Below are 11,499 nucleotides of genomic sequence, written 5' to 3' on the forward strand. Positions count from 1 at the left end.
TAGGTCAATAGTTGTAAGCCATTTTCATTTTTAGATTTTAGATTTATGGATTTATTAGAATGATTAAATAATTTTTTATTTCCACATCTTCTATTTCCATAACTTTTCTAGATATACCTGCTTTCAGCATTTGCCTGCTTACAAATCTTATTAAGATATAATTCACATAACATCAAATTCACTCAAAGTGTACAATTCAGTGTTTTTTAGTATAGTCACAGGATTGTGCAACCATCATGATCTAATTTTAGAACATTTTCATCCCCTCAAAAGAAACTCCATACCCATTAGTATTTAATCCCCAGCCTCCAGAACCCCCATCAGCTCTAAGCAACTATGAATCTACTTTCTGTCTCCATAGATTTGTCTTTTCTGAGTATTTTATATAAATGGAATCATATAGTATAGTGGTATAGTGGTCTACTATAAGGCCACTATAGTATAGTGATCTACTATCTAAGACCACTGTAGTATAGTGGTCTTTAGTGACTCCCTTCCTTTACTTAGCATAATTTTTCAGGATTCATCCATGTTATAGCATGTATCAGAGCTTCATTCCTTCTTATTGCTGATAATATTACATTGTATGATTATACCACATTTTATCCATATATCAATTGGTGGGCATTTGGGTTATTTCCAGTTTTTGGCTATTATGAGTCATGCCCATATGAATATTCATGTATCAGTTCTTATGTGGGTATATGCTTTCATCTCTCTTGGGTAATATACCTAAAAGTGGAATTACTGGGTTACATGGTAACTATGTTTAACTTTTTGAAGAATTGCTAAACTATTTTTCAAAGCTTTTACTTTCCCATGCGTGGTGTATGAGGGTTTCAATAGCTCCACATCCTTGTCAACACTAGTTTTTTTCTTTTGATTGTAGCCATTCCAGTGGGTGTAAAGTGGTAATCTCCTAGTTTTGATTTGCAGTTGTCTAATAAGGATATTGAGTATCTTTGTGTGTGCTTATTGGCCATCTGTTTATGTTCTTTGGAAAAATGTCTATTCAAATCCTTTGCCCATTGTTTGGTTATTTGTCTTTTTATTGTTGGGTTCTAACAGTTCATTATATATTCTGGATACAAGTCCCTTGTCAGATATATGATTTTGCAAATATTTTTCCCATTCTGTGACTTGTCTTCATTTTCTTGATGAGAGTAATAGTCGCAGCATAAAGTTTTTAATTTTGGTGTAGTCTAATTTATCTTTTTTCTTTTGTCACTAATGCTTTTGGTGTCATATCTAAGAAAAGATTTTTTCTGTCAGTCTGTAAAGGTTTATTCCTATGTTTTGTCTGTAGCCTGTAGAGTTAGCCTGTACCTGTAGAGTTAGTTAGGTTAGTTAGTTAGGTTTAGTTAGTTAGTTGGGTTAGTTAGGTTAGTTAGTTAGGTTTAGTTAGTTAGGTTAGTTAGTTAGGTTAGTTAGGTTTATTCCTATGTTTTGTCTGTAGCCTGTAGAGTTAGCCTGTAGCCTGTAGAGTTAGTTTGTCTGTAGCCTGTAGAGTTAGATGTTCTCAGGCATTTTTTACTTCCACTGATTTTTTAGCATATATTCCAGACTGGTATGCAGTCCCCTTGTCCCATTCCTTTTCTATCACCTGGACCAGAAAAACCTGAGTTCTGAATAAGTTCAACCACATGTACTTTTTTTTGGTAAAAGGCCATTGAGTATTGCATTAAAAAAATCCTATAACCACAATCTCTAACTTCACCTTGGTTGTCAGTGCTGCTCAGCAATCTTATGTTTTTTGATAAACTCTCCCATCTCATTCACCACAACTGTTGTTTTTCCCCTCTGGGTGCCTTTAAGATTTTCCCTTTGTGTTTTATTTTCAGCAGTTTGAAAATGATTTGCCTTAAGTGGTTTTTGTTTTCTAATCTTACTTGGTGTTTTCTGAGCTGCTTGGATCTGTGATTTGACGTCTGTCATTAATTTTGGAAAATTCTTGGTGGTTATTTTCTTCCAGTTTTTTTCTGTTTCATTCTTTCTGTCTTATCTTTCTTTAATTCTAATTACATGTATGCTTGACCACTGATATTGTGCCACAGCTCTTTTATTTTATTTTTTTTCTTCTTCACATTTTTCCCTCTTTGTGTTTCAGTTTGATTATTCTCAACAGACCTATATTCAAGTTCACTAAATTTTTCTTTGGTTGTGTCAAGTCTACTGATAAGTTGGTGAAAACATTCTTCATCTCTCTTACTGAGTTTTAAAATTTCTAGTATTTTCATTTGATTTTTTTTCTTATAGTTTCCATCTCTGCTGAAATTACCTATCTGATCTTACATGTTGTCCATCTTTTCCATTAGTGCCTTTAACATATTAATCATGGTTATTTAAAATCCTCTATCATGGGCTTCCTTGGTGGCTCAGTGGTTAAGAATCTGCCTGACAATGCAGGAGACATGGGTTCGAGCCCTGGTCTGGGAAGATCCCACATGCCACGGAGCAACTAAGCCCGTGCACCACCACAACTGAGCCTGCTCTCTAGAGCCCGCGAGCCACAACCACTGAGCCTGTACGCCACAACTACTTAAGCCCGCGTGCCTAGAGTCTCTGCTCCGCAACAAGAGAAGCCACTGCAATGAGAAGCCCACGCACCGCAACGAAGAGTAGCCCCCACTCGCTGCAACTAGAGAAAAGCCCGTGCGCAGCAACGAAGACCCAACACAGTCAAAAAAAAAAAAATCCTCTATCAGTTCCAACATATATATGTCATATCTGAGTCTAGTTCTGATGATTGCTTTGTCTCTTAGGAATATGTTGGTTTTTTTCTTGCCTTTTCCCATTCTTTGTCATTTTATTATTGAAAGCCAGACATCTTCTTTAGGTCTAGAGTCTGAGGTAAATAGTTTTTGTGCTAGGCCTTTATTCCAGGGTTAGTAGTTGGCCTGGGTTTGAGGCTTTGAGATTACTGTCACTGCACCACAGGCTTAAAATTTCCCTAGCTATACCTTGTGTTTTAGGTGGGGGTAGTTTGCAGAGGTTTTCTTTTTAATGTTTCTCCACCCTCACCTTCAGATTTTCCCTTTGTGTTGCACCTTAGAGAGGGTCTCTCTTGCAAGTTGCTTATTGCTTGATGCTAGTTAACTGGCAGTAGGGATTGGGGGTTGAGGGGTGGAGATGTTCTCTGTTTTAATGAAGCCTCAGTCTTAAGCAGTCATCACGTTCCTGGGTCTTGGGGATGTGGTCTTAGTGCTCCTGCCTCTGCCAACATAGTTCTGAGCCCAACACATATTTCTGCCTCTGCCCGTGGGAACAGATTTTTATTCTCTCAGCCACAGTGAGTTTTTACCAGTTCCCTAAGAGTGACAGCTTTTGTCTGCCACAGATTAAGGCTTTTTTTTCCCTAGGCAGGTAGGAGGAAGAGTCCCAGCAAAGTATTTTCTACCTCCAGCAAAGACTCTTGTTTCTGTCCCTGAGTTTTGCACAATGAGGACTTTTCCAGTACTCTCAAAATCTTTTATGTGAGCATTCAGTGGGATTCGTGAGGAAAAAGCCTGCACCAGGGTGGAGACTCTCCTTTTTTCAGTAGCGGAGACTTCACCCTTTTTGCCAGTCACCCTAGCTGAACTGTTCTTTTCTTTGTACACCTATGCCTTGTCTATGTAAGCCACTGTCACACCTGTTTTCTTGGTTGGTTGCCCTACAACCTCAACACTTGGATGGATTCAAGAAAGTTGTGAACTTGTTCTTTGCGCATTGTAAGTTTGGCAGCATCTGTTTATCCAGCTTTCTTCATCCCTAAAAAGAGACCAAACGTCCCACAACAGTTTAAAAAATCCCCTTGTTCTCTTTTTATAAAATTCCTGCACACTATATCCCTCTCATCAGCTGGCAGTTGGTCACTTTCTGAGAAAGTAGACACTGTCAGACGGGAATGCTTTCCACTTCCTGCAGCCCAACGTCTATACCTATCCTCTTCTCCATTCTTCCGCCTGTCACTGTGGATGAGGTATTTGTTCCACCTATCCAAGGCTCATCTCTGTTCTAAAGGCCATACTGAGTTAATTTCTCAGGGATCTCCCTTTATCAGTATTCCCTTTCTCTTGTATAGCTTATCCCTCTCTTGGCACCTTTCCAACAACATTTAAACAGATTCAAGTCTCTCCTCTCAAACAAAAAGCCCTCTATGACACATCTGTACCCTTTCTTGGTCCACTCTTCTTCGTAGACAGATTTTTCAGTGGAGTTGCTATCTCTACTTCCTTACAGCTCAGTGACTCCTCAACCTCTTGCAATCTGACTTTAGTCCGCCCACTTAAATTAATCCACAAAGTCATTATTGGCCTCTTTGGACACTTCCATCCTAATTTTACTTAGCATTACATGTTTAATCATATCCTTCTTAAAATGATTGAGCTTTGTTTTGACTGTCTACTTATGGCATCCCTTGGAAACCCATGGAATTCTATCCTAGTCCCTCTATGTTTCACACTGTATACTTCTAAAGCAGTGCTTTCCAATATAAATATAATGTGAGCCATGTATATAATTTAAAACTTTCTAGCAGCCACATTAAAAAATAAGTGCAGTTAATTTTAATAATATATTTTTAATCCAATATATGCAAAAAATTACCATTTCAACATGTAATCAATTTAAAAATTAATGAAATAGTTCACTTTTTTTGTACTAACTTCAAAATCTGGTGTGTATTTTGTATTTACAGCTCATCTCAGTTTCGATTCCAAATTTTCAAAGGCTAAAGTGAAATGTAGTATTACCAAAACAATGAAGTTGTATTTATGGGAAAACATTTTACTCTGCTTTAACTTTTAAATTTAAATTCATTAAAACCAAAATTTAAAAATTTAGTTCCTCAGTCACACTAATCCCATTTCATGTGCTCAATGTGCTAGAGGCTACCGTATTGGAAAGTACAGTTCTAGAGTGATCTAATCTATTCCAACACATTTTGATGATTCCAGATCTATTTTCTGAACTCCTGAAGAGCCTCATGTCCTATAAGAACTTCAAAATCAATATATACAAAACAGAACTCATCTCCTTCTCTGCCTCTTCCCATATCCCTTATCTTAAGAAATGACATTAAGGAATTCCCTGGTGGTCCAGTGGTTAGGACTCCGTGATTTCACCGCGGAGGGCCTGGGTTCAATCCCTGGTCAGGGAACTAAGATCCCACAAGCCGGGTGGTGCAGCCAAAAAAAAAAAAAAAAAAAACGGAAATGGCATTAATTTCTATCAAGCTAGTTGCCCACAGCTTAAATATCACTATTGATTTCTCCTTCCTTCCCACCTTATCCATTCAATGATTATGCTAAGTACAATCACATCTCCCTCCAAATAGTTCTTAAATTCGTTCACTAGTCTACTTCTGCATCTACTAGGCAGTTTAGGCCAGTGTTTCTCAAACTCTACTGTACCAACTAATCATTTGGGGAGCTTGTAAGTGTAGATTCTGATTCAGTAGGTCTGGGGTGGGTCTGCACTTCCAGCAAGGTTCCAGGTGGTACTGCCATTGCTCCTGCTTCTCCATTAACCATATTTTGAATGGGAAAGGTTTAGGCTGTCCTTGAAAGAGTCTCTTCAAGAATCTCTTTGCTACTTTTTTTTTTTTTTGCAGTACGCGGGCCTCTCACACTGTTGTGGCCTCTCCTGTTGCGGAGCACAGTCTCCGGATGTGCAGGCTTAGTAGTTGTGGCTCACGGGCCCAGTTGCTCCACGGCATGTGGGATCCTCCCAGACCAGTGCTCGAACCCGTGTCCCCTGCATTAGCAGGCAGATTCTCAACCACTGCGCCACCAGGGAAGCCCCTATAAACATTCTTATACAAGTTTTTACAGACATTTGCACTCAATTTGTTATTTTGGGGAGGATATACTTAGGAGTGAAACTGCTGCATCATAAGGTAGATGTATGTTTAGCTTCCTTTTTTAAGAAGGTCATGTTCAAGTATTTTGCCAAATTTAAAAGCTTTCTTATTGATCTGTAGAGTTCTTTATATAAATATGGATATAATCCTTCATCAGATGTAGCAGATATATGTATTACAAATATATTCTCTCAGTTTGTGATTTGCCTATTCAACCTTCTGCTGATGTGTTGTGATGATAGAAGCTCTCAATTTTAATGAAGTCAAATTTATCAATTTTGTTTTTAAAGGTTTGTGCTTTTTTTGTCATGTTTAAGAAATCTTTACCTACCCCAAAATTGTCAAGTTGCTCTCCTGCATTTTCTTCTAGAGCTTTATTTTTTTAGCTTTCATGTTTAAATCTATGATCTACCTTGAATTAATTTTGGGGTTTGATGTGAGGTAGGGTTTATTGCTTTTCCTATATGAATATGAAATTGTTGAAACACCTTTTAATGAAGAAGACTGTCATTTCCCTGCTGAATTGCAGTGATACTTTTGTCATAAACCAAGTGACTCTATAGGTATAGGTGTATTTCTGAACTCTGTTTTGTTACAGTGGTCTATTTGTCTATCCTTGCACTAATACCCCACTGTCTTAATTACTGTGGCTTTATAATAAGTTTTGAAACTCTGATAGTATAAATTCTCCAATTTTATTCATCTTTAAGATTATCTTGGCTATTTTAGGTTCTTTGTATTTCCATATAAATTTAAGACTCAGCCTGTCAATATGCACCAACTATTCATGCTGGGCTTTTGATTGCATTTACATTGAATCCACACATCAAATTGGGGGAAACTGAAATCAATATTCAGCCTTTTGATTCATAAACATGATGTAGCTCTCCATTTATTTAGGTCATTTTTAATTTCTTTCTATAGTACAAACTTGCAATATTTTGTAGTTTTCAATATTAGCTTTATGGGACTTTTCTTAAACTTGTTTCTAGATATTTGATTTTTTTCATTCTACTATAAGTGTTTTTTTGTTTTTTTTTTTGCGGTATGCAGGCCTCTCACTGTTGTGGCCTCTCCCATTGCGGAGCACAGGCTCCGGACGCGCAGGCTCAGCGGCCATGGCTCACGGGCCCAGCCGCTCTGCAGCATGTGTGATCTTCCCGGACTGGGACACGAACCTGAGTCCCCTGCATTGGCAGGCGGACTCTCAACCACTGCACCACCAGGAAAGCCCGAAGTGGTATTTTTAAAACTTTCATTTTCTGATAGTTTCTTGCTAGTATATAGAAATATGTTTTTTTTAATATGTTAATCTTATATCTAGAGAGCTTGTTGCTAAATTTACTATTGATTTTAACAGTTGATATATTTTCAGTTTTTCTTTTTTTACAATCATGTAATATGTAAATGGAAATTGTACTTTTTGTTTCCAGTAGTGTACCTTTTATTTCTTTCTAGTCTTATAGCACTGTCTAGGGCCTCTAGCACAATAGTGAATAAAAGCTGTGGTAGTGGACGTACTCATTTTGTTGGGGAGAAAGCTTTGACCATTGCACCACTGAGAATGATTTAGCTGTAGTGTTTTATTACTAGATAACCTTTTTAAAATAAAAGATTTTTCCTTGCATTTCTACTTTTTGAGGATTTTTTTCCCCCTGAAATCGTGAATGCATGTTTAGTTTTATCAAATGTGCTTTCTTCATCTATTGAAATGATTGTGCTTTCCCCCTATTTTTAAAATTCTGTTACTGTTATGAATTACACAGATGGAATTTTCTTTTTTAATTTTTTTTACTTTTTTTTTTTTTTTTTTGCGGTATGTGGACCTCTCACTGTTGTGGCCTCTCCTGTTGCGGAGCACAGGCTCCGGACGCGCAGGCTCAGCCGCCATGGCTCACGGGCCCAGCCGCTCCGCGGCATGTGGGATCTTCCCGGACCAGGGCATGAACCCACGTCCCCTGCGTCGGCAGGCAGACTCTCAACCACTGCGCCACCAGGGAAGCCCTACACTGATGGAATTTTAAAATGTTAAACTGTCCTTTTATTCCTGGAATAAACCCCTCTTGGTTATGATGCATTATGTATTTTTTTATATCCCTGGAATCCTATTTATTAATATTTTGTTAGGATTTTTACATCTACATTCAAAGGAGACACTGGCCTGTAATTTTTCTTTTTTGTAATGTCCTTTTTAGGTTTGATATTAATGTTTTACTGGTCTTAAAAAAGTGAGATCAAAAGTATTCTCTCTTTTTCTATTCTTTGGAAGAGTTTTTGTAAATTTGGTATTATTTTGCCCTTAAATATTTGGAAGAATTCACCATTAAAGCCATATGGGTCTGCTATTTTTTCTTGTGGAAAAGCTTTTTAAAAATCTGGAAGTAATTTGTTTTGGGTCAACGCATCAGATTTTAGTCATGGGTCATTTCCTTTTTCAAGATAAATGTTATATCTTAAGTGATGAATTAAAAGTTTATATAAAAATAATAAGCTATAGATATGTCTTTATATTAAGAAAATAAAAAACTAGTAATTCTCAACTTAGGTTTTGCTTCATGTATTTTGAAGGTCTGTTATTAAGAGCATAAAAGTAATAGGATAATTAGGATATAAAAATTAGGATTTTTATGTCTTGTTCATAAATTGACCCCTTTATCATTATGAAATGACACTGTTTATCTCTGGTAACATCCTTTGCTCTGGAATCTAACTTGTCTGATGTTAATATAACCACTCCAGTTTTCTGTTGATTAATGTTAGAGTGGTATACTTTTTGCCAACCGTTTAGTTTGTTCCTATTTGTTTATATTCCAAATGTGTTTCTGGTAAGCAACCTATAGTGGGGTCTTGCTTTTTTAACTAACCTGACAATCTCTGCCTTTTTATTAGGGGTGTTTAGATGACTTAGATTATGTTTAACATGATTATCGATATGGTTGGGTTTAAATCTACCATCCTGCTGTTTTCTATTTGTCTTACCTGGTTTTTGTTTCCTTTGTTCTCTTCTTCTGCCTTCTTTTGGATTAACTTGTTTTTAAATTCCATTTTAGGGGCCTTACTTGTGATAATCCTTTGTTGTATTATTTTAGTGGTTAAGTACAGGATTTATAGTATACATATTTAACCTGTCACAATCTATCTTCAAATGATAACATACCACTTCATGTATAGTATAAAAACCTTACAAGTGTATAATTCCATTTCCCCCTTCCAGCCTTTGTGCTATTGTTGACATACATTTTACTTTCATATATTTTATAAATCCTGAAATACATTGTTATAATTTTTGCTATAGACAGTCAATTTCCTTTCTAAAAGAAGTATCAGTCTGTTAAATTATGTAGAAAACTAAAAGTGAAATCTCAAACTGTTGTTACAATAGTACTATGTTGTATAATTACCCATGTATTTACCTTTACTGAGATCTTTATTTCTTCATATGGCTTTGAGTTACTTCAAATGTCCTTTCATTTCAATTTGCAAGATGCATTTTAGCATTTCTTGCAGGGCAGGCCTAAAGGTAATAAACTTCCTCAGCTTTTGTTTATCTGGGAATATCTTGATTTCACCCTCATTTTTTTTTTTTCCTGCACTGCACAGCTTGTGGGATCTCAGTTCTACAACCAGTGATTGAACCCAGGCCCTTGACAGTGAAAGCACGAGTCCTAACCACTAGACCACTGGGGAATTTCCTCTCCCTCACTTTTGAAGGACTATTTTGTCAGTTAAAGGATTCTTGGTTGATTGTTTTTTTGTTTGTTTTTTCTTTCTTTTAGCAGTTTGAATATACTGACCCACTGCCTTTTGGCCTCCAAAGTTTCTGTTGAAAACTCTTAATTTTATTGAGAATCCCCTGTATGTGATGTGTCACTTCTCTCTTGTTGCTTTCAAGATTCTATCTTTGTCTTTGTTTTTCAAAAGTTTGATTACATTGTGTCTCAGCGTGGGTCTCTTCCAGTTCATCCAACTTGGAGTTTGTTGAGTTTCTTGGATGCTTATATTCATGTCTTTCATCAAATTTGGGACGTTCTCAGCCATTATTTCTTTAAATATTCTCTCTGCCCCTTTCTCTCTCTCTTCTCCTCCTGGGACTTCCAAAATGCATATGATGATCTGCTTGAAGATGTCCCACAAGTCTGTTAGGTTCTGTTTACTTTTCTTCAATCTTATTTTCTTTCTGTTACTCAGACTCAATAATTTCCATTGTCCTATCTTCAACTTCACCGATTCTTTCTTCTGCCTGTTTAAATCTACCTTTGAATCACCATAGTGAATTTTTCATTTTAGTTATTTTACTTTTCAGCTCCAGAATTTTTTTGGTTTCTTTATAGCTTTTCTATCTCTTTATTGATATTTCCATTTTGTTCATACACTGTTTTCTAGACTTCCTCTATGTCTTTATTTAGTTCTTTGGGCATCTTTAAGACAGTTAATTTAAAGTCTTTGTCTAGTATATCTGCCATAACATCTTTTCAGGGACAGTTTCTGTTGATTTATTTTTCCCTTTCAATGGGCCATACTTTCCTGTGTCTTTGTATGCCTTGTGATTTTGTTGTTGTTGGAAATTGGATACTGAATCTAATAAAGTGGTAACTCTGGAAATCAGATTCTCCTCTTTTATCAGAGTTTGCTGTTTTTTCTTTTTGTGAATTGTTTTTGTTTTTTTTCTTGTAGGCTGTTTCTGTGCCAAGAATCAGTCTGAAGAGAAAACTTAAGATTTTCTATGGTCTTTTCTGAGTGTTTGCTTTTCCCTGAGCATGTGTAGTGACTTACTGATTTCCCCCATATATGCAGTTGCCTTTGAATGTCCTAGTCTTTAATGCATGGCTCCCAAAAGGGGAAGAAGTGAAAAATGAAGCAGGGGAACAGGGTGCTGGCCCTTAAATCTCGTGGAAGTCACTTCACCTGGAGGGAGAGGGGCTTGTAACAGTGGGGTGGAGGAGGTGTAACAATGATTGGTTGCCTCTTTGTCATCACCTTTGTGATCAGAAGCAGCAATCAGTGGTCAGAGAACAGAGCACTGATTTTTGGAGGACAGGTTCCTTTTTGCCCACCCTGAGTGCTGCAGGAACACAGGTGCCTTCTATGGGATGGGGGTGGGGTATAGATAGCAGCTACTGTGCTAAGAGCTGAAATTGACCAAAATTAACTGCATTTTACCCTCCAAACCTTCACCTGGTAGATGCAAGCACTTAATAGACTCCAGATTTCCAAAACAGAGATAGATTCTGAGATAGATTCTGCATTGTCTAAGTGAGGAGACAGATTTCTGGTGCTTCCTACTCCACCATCTTCCCAGAATTCTCTCCAGCTGATTGCCTTTTAAAGAGATTTAAATAATAAGAAAAAAGTCTTTATGTTTACCCATGTAGTTACCATTTCTGTGCTCTTCATTCCTTTGTACAAATTCAGGTTTCTATCTGGTATTATTTTCCGTCTATTTGAAGGACTTCCTTTAATATTTCTTGTGGTGCAGGTTTTCTAGTGAGGATTCTTTTAACTTATCTATCTCTGAAAAAAGTCTTTATGGTTACTTAATTTTGAAAGTTATTTTTGATGGGTAAAATATTTTAGGTTGACAGATTTTGGTTTTAGCATTTTAAAGACATTGCTTTAACTTCCATTGTCTTCTAACTTACATTGTTTCCAACAAGAAA

General features: G+C 36.8%; 1 protein-coding gene across 2 annotated transcripts in view; it reads left to right on the forward strand.

The window, feature by feature from the left end:
* HIKESHI (heat shock protein nuclear import factor hikeshi) overlaps window positions 1-11,499 on the forward strand; it is a 46,734-nt gene that overhangs the window by 30,594 nt on the left and 4,641 nt on the right. The window contains exon 7 of one of the 2 annotated variants that reach the window (XR_013829594.1): window positions 6,896-7,069. The exons of the other annotated variant lie outside the window; for it this stretch is intronic. The gene's annotated coding sequence lies outside the window, so the exon portion shown is untranslated. Of the gene's footprint in view, window positions 1-6,895; window positions 7,070-11,499 lie in introns of those variants that run through there. 2 annotated transcript variants of the gene reach the window in all.

This window comes from Stenella coeruleoalba (assembly GCF_951394435.1).
Source record: "Stenella coeruleoalba genome assembly, chromosome: 8".
Lineage (NCBI taxonomy): Eukaryota > Metazoa > Chordata > Mammalia > Artiodactyla > Delphinidae > Stenella > Stenella coeruleoalba.